This window comes from Octopus bimaculoides, chromosome 1, assembly GCF_001194135.2.
Source record: "Octopus bimaculoides isolate UCB-OBI-ISO-001 chromosome 1, ASM119413v2, whole genome shotgun sequence".
Lineage (NCBI taxonomy): Eukaryota > Metazoa > Mollusca > Cephalopoda > Octopoda > Octopodidae > Octopus > Octopus bimaculoides.
Window position 1 is genome coordinate 146,096,713 of NC_068981.1, and position 6,076 is coordinate 146,102,788.

At 33.5% G+C, this 6,076-nt stretch overlaps 1 protein-coding gene across 4 annotated transcripts in view; it reads right to left on the reverse strand.

The window, feature by feature from the left end:
• LOC106884320 (potassium channel subfamily K member 4) overlaps window positions 1–6,076 on the reverse strand; it is a 197,680-nt gene that overhangs the window by 20,783 nt on the left and 170,821 nt on the right. The gene's annotated exons all lie outside the window — the stretch shown is intronic.

Consider the following 6,076-nt stretch of genomic DNA (forward strand, 5'->3'; position numbering starts at 1 on the left):
GTGTGTGTGTGTGTGTGTGTGTGTGTGTGTGTGTGTGTGTGTGTGTGTGTGTGTGGTGGGGGATATGTCTATCCAGAAAGATTGAAAGATCAAGGATAATCAGTAGGATATTGTTGTTAAACACAATATCCTATTGATCAGTTGAAGTGTTAGTATTTTTAAAGAAGGGGAATAATTATCCGAATGTTAAACCCTGGTATAATTGAGAAGAGACTGAAAGCAGTCACAATCCTCTGAAGTGTTAGTATCATTAAAGAAGTGGCATTATTATCCGAATGTCAAACCCTGGTATTATTGAGAAGAGGTTGAAGGCAGTCGCAATCCTCATGACGAAAAGTATTTGGGAATGATTTAAAAAGGATACAGTGAAATAGAAAAAAATATTACCAAGACAAATGTGCACAGCAAGCAGAAAATAACACAACTAGACACTGTACGCATATGATATAGATGACTACCAGTACAGCAGAATACTCAAAACCAAAACAAAACTGCCTGTATTCAAGTCATAAAGAGTTGCACTTAATTGTGCAGCGAAAACACGCAATAAAAATAAGACAATTGAAAAAAGTTAATGATTTATCGGCCCCAAAAGCCGCATGTTTTGATAACATTTTACATAATGCATTACATCACTTCTTGTCCAAAGAAGTAATTAAGTCTTCAAAACATTGTATAGAAATTGCAATCAGCAACAAAATATGAGATGAAAGTTGCGGTCTTGTTTGTTTTCTGGTTCAATATGACGTCTAGAGCCAGAACAATTATCGCTGTTATATAGTCACATAAACTGCATTATGATCGATATAAAACGTATTTAATACAATAAGAATTTGTTAATCAAACATGCCTTTATGTTATGATAAAAACTTATTAAGGAAATAATGAGTTTGATATTTTTCCCTGGTTAGTTATAACATCAAAATAACACAAAATTCAAGCGACAATACAAATCAATTTGCAGATTCATTCGACATATGAATATTGCAACCTGAATCGCTACTCCACTGAACAGAAGTTTTGCGGTTGATCTATAGCTACTTACCATAATATAATTAATTATATATGATCACTCGCAAGTAGTGCCATTGCAGAAGACATGTTGTTCGAAAAGCGTTCGAAGTCACTTACTCGAAGAAGACAGGAAACTTGTATCTAATCAAGATAGCTACATGGTAGATAAGAACATCAAAATATGATGTTCGATATTTGAAACCTGAAAACGATCATAGTATAGACCAATTGAAGACCATTACTTATGTAATACTTATAGGTTCATGACGAGGTTATCGAAACACGACCAATAGATATCTGTCGATAAAACACTAATCTCAATTAATTTCAAACATAATAATAATTGATGAGAGTACAAAATCAGTTTTGTGGCTAAATATCTTGCTTTACAATCAAATAGTTCTTCTTTCAATACCATTGCACGGCATTTTGGGTGCCTTCTACCGTAGCTTCAAGATGACCATTGCATTGGATTGACTCAGATCTTGTAAGCAAAATAGACTGTATCTAATCTGTATTTCTTTTATATGGACTCTGAACTTGACAAACTGTCGCTGCTCAAGGATGTTAAGCCTAATATCCTGTTTAACACCATTGGGTGTCTTTAGTTAAGTTTACTGTTATAAACATTCCAGCCAAGCTCTCACTCTTAGAATATGCTATCTGTAATGGTTTCTTCTCCTTTCCTCCACTAGTCTAGGAGGCCCAGAAAATGTAATAAAATCTATCCTTTTCTTTTGATGAAATGGTACATAACATACAGAGTACCACTCAATTTGAGAAATATCTGTGATTCGGTCACACTTAACACTCTACGCAGAACGGTTATATTTATTCATTGACCATGATACATACCTTTTAGTAAGTAAAGCTATGAATTACTGACTAAGTATTGCCGAGTAAGTATTGCTGAGTATATCGAGGTAGTAAATATTTTCAAATTTACAACAAAATGTGGAATAACAGACGCTTTTAGGAAACCTGTATTTAATAGTTCTGGAGAGGTAAGCGTAATCCAACGCCGGGTTAAAACACTACCAGGATTAAGTTTCATTGAATGATCCACTTCTTACGGAAATAACGGGAACAAGTTCCTTCGACAAAATTTCCTTTTCTATGAATGTCTGAACGTTAATCCCTTGAAGATGAGAACCAAGAAGAATGATCAGTAACATTCTTTTTCTCTCACCACACCAGTAATAACTGCGTCCAATATGAAAAATAACGTAAAAATATCTGACATATGACATATACATTTATAAATGTAAGTTCTAAACTAAAAATTAACCTATATCTTACCAACGCAATATAATATAGTTTGATGTACCGCAACCAGGGAAAATCAAGACAACTTTGGTTTATTGAAAGTTGATTAAATTAGCTTGGCATTTAGTTGTTGTAACAGAAAATATTTGCTTCTTGCGTCAAAACCTTTTTAACATCCATCCTTTATGTCATTTAATTAATATTGAACATAAAATACAGAATGTGATGAAACTAGGAAACATTATTTCCTTACATAGGCACAAGACTAAACATGTATATTTAAGGGTAATGCGTTTATGTTATGTTCAAACATTTTCCGGAGGCAATATTTCAAATTAAGGGAATATAGCTGTCATTTGCACTTATTGGCATCCCCCAACGGCACTAGAATATAATATTTATCAGCTAAAAACTATCAATAAAGGAAATAAACCAAGCAAGCATTTTTAACTTCCTATAGATATTGATCATTTAAACAGGCTTATGTTTCGATCAAAGCTGCTTATATGCTTAGATGTTTTACATTTATAAACATCAAAGCTTATTCTAAAATAAATATTTATTGCCCAAGGTGTTGTATAGAAAATCGTTAGCTGCCATTTTATTTCCATTGAAAATTACCAATGCCATTTATTTATGTTATGCTATTCGTAGAAAGAGTAGACAAACCTAATAGAATTAAAATGTAGGTTCGATAGTTAAAGCTTGAAATATATTTTTCAATGATGAAATCAAATGTATTTCGATATAGAAAAGCTTATAGTGTAAGTGGACATTATTGCATTGTTTGGCTTTGAACACAGAACAAAGCAATAGTATTTGTATGAAATATGCAAATGACGAAAAGCAAAACTGATGACTCGATAAAAAAAAAAAACCGTACCCAGCTAATCAACTGGTTGCTATGTAGGAATGTAAATAATTGTCAATGAATTTAACTAAATACACTTCCATTACATGCATACATTTGTGTGTGTGTGTGTGTGTGTGTGTGTGTGTGTGTGTGTGTGTGTGTGTGTTTGTGTGTATGTGTCTGTGTGTGTGTGTGTATACACATCGCAGTCAGGCTTACTGAAAAACTTGCATCTATACATTGATATGTGCATATACGTATTTACCAAAACGAAATTTTTTAAATAAAAGTTATGTATAGATAAATAATAGTAACAGCAGAAGAAAACGTAATTTGAACCGAAGTCGTGATTTACATCATTACTATAAATGGAACATCATCAGTATTTACAAGTGACGTAAACAGTTTAAATGTGATGTGTCTCAATTTTATGAATTTCTAACAAACGTATCGAGACGATGCAACTTTAATTATAATAAATGTCCTTTATTTAAATATAAAAATCATATATTTATGTTTATCCTTTATAAGATGGTGAGCTGGCAGAATAATATTGTTCGTCTTCACGTTCTGAGTTCAAATTCTGCCGAGGTCGACTATGCCTTTCATCCTTTCGGGGTCGATAAATTAAGAAACAGTTGAACACAGAGATCGATGTTATCATGAAGTACCCTTCCTCAAATTTCAGAGCTTGTGCTAATAGTAGAACGGATTATTAACGTCGTTTATTATTGTGGATTTAATTAAACATTATTACTTAACTAACAAAATTGATTTTTTCTCACAAGCTCTGTCAGTTTAAATTTTTAAAGTGAAGGAGAGAGAAATATGATGAATTGAACTGGAATGCAAATAGAATGATAGCTAGTAACAGCAACACTGAATAGTTGGTAACAATACTGAAAAGCTTAGTACTAACTAGATGGTAAGAACACTGAGTAGCTAGTAACAACTTCGAATAGGGGCTAACAGTATTAAATTGCTGGTAATAGCACTAAATAGCTGGTAATAATATTAAATAGCTGCTAACAACGGCGCTAAATAGCTTTTAAGTACACTGCATAGTCATTAAAATATTGGATAACAACAGTGCTGAATATTTTGTAGTAACTGATGAAAGAATGGATCATTAGTGTGTTTAAAAGTTGCTTGCTGCGTGGCTGTAAATCTTTCTGGATTTGAAAGTGTGTTCCAAATGTTTAAGGACAGTGGGGACAACTTAAAAGTGTAAAAATATCCAAAAACATATAGAGCCGTATGATAAACTTCGTATTCGTCTTAATATCGATTTTAAATAATTATTTCTACTCTAGGCACATGGTCTTGAAAATTTTGGTGGGAAGGGGGCTAGTCGATTATATCGACGCCAGTATATAACTGGTACTTATTTTATCGACCCCGAAGGATGAAAGGCAAAGTCGACCTCAGCGGAAGTTGAACTCAGAACGTAGCGGCAGACGAAATACCGCTAAGCATTTCGCCCGGCTTGCTAACGGTTCTGCCAGCTCGCCGCCCTACTATCGACTTTAAATAATGTATGACAGAAAGTATATGATTATAAAAGAAAAATGAAATAGTAGGCATGGCTGTGTGGTTAAGAAGCACCCACGTGATTCCAGTTTCAGTCTCACTGCGTAGTACCTTGGACAAGCGTCTTCCACTACCGTTAAGAGTACAAATATTTCTGATGTGGATACTGCCTACGTTGCTACAGCTGTTTAATTACAATTATGTGTCAATATGTTGTTAGACTACCAACACAAACTCCACGAATACAAATTCAGTGTAGATGGTTCCTTGCGCATCTGGGGCCGGCACTTAATTCTATGTGAATTCTCAGTTCACTATGTCATCAAGACTACACATCAACCTGTCTGCCAATGTTAACCTCGAAACTAAGGGACCATTTCTTCGCTTAAGTTTACATATGCTGTCTTTATATTATTGAATTTGGGTCGATGAAGTCGACTAGCTCCCGTCCTCCAAAATGTTAGGCCTTGTGCCTATAAAGGAAGGATTCCGTCTCTATTAATAGTTTTATGGAAATCTAAGATTGGTGAACGGGATTGCCGTATAGTAAAAATAGATTTCTTTAATGCAAATGTTCATGCTAGAAAGCAATGCTTTTCTTAAGGGAAAAAACTAAAAAGAAAAGAATAAAATGAGAACTTGTAATTAATGCTTAGTCTTAGCTAAATAGAGATTAATTTAGACCATACATTACCATATTACGAATATTTATTTTGTTCATCCAAACAAAAAAGGAAAAATCAGCTCAGAACTCAAGTGTTAACTCAGAATATATGTCATACATGCGTTTGTGTGTATGTGTATGTGTGCATGTGTTTGGCCATGTATATATATATATATATATAACAAATTAAAAAGGGTGGCTTATTAGCAATTAGAATCTTAAAGCAAAATTAATAGGTGTCACAAAAGTGACAGAGGGTACTGATTAGCACCACTTTTGCTAAAAATAAGAGTTAAAACAACTCAAGAGACATTAAGACAGTAGTTTTGTGGCCTTTGAGTTCCTTTAACTCTTATTTTTTAGCAAAAGCGATGCTAGTTAGTACTCTCTATCACTTTTGAAACCTCTATTAATTTTAACTTTAGGTTCTAATTGTTAATAAGCCACCTTTTTTAATTTGTTGTTTACACTTTTACCGTTTTAAAATCAGCATATATTTTCAGTGGTTTTTCTTAGGCGTTAAGAGTCGCTGATGAGGATTAAGATGGTCTACATCAAAATTCGAAATCACGATCCCACTATGTACGCTAGGGACTCACCTCTCTTTGTCAGTCATTAAGACAGTGTTTTTGTGGTTTTTGAGTTGTTTTTAGCAAAAGCGATGCTAGATAGTACTCTCTGTTACTTTTGTGACCTCCCCACTCTGTCTCTCTCTCTGTATATATATATATATATATATATATATATAT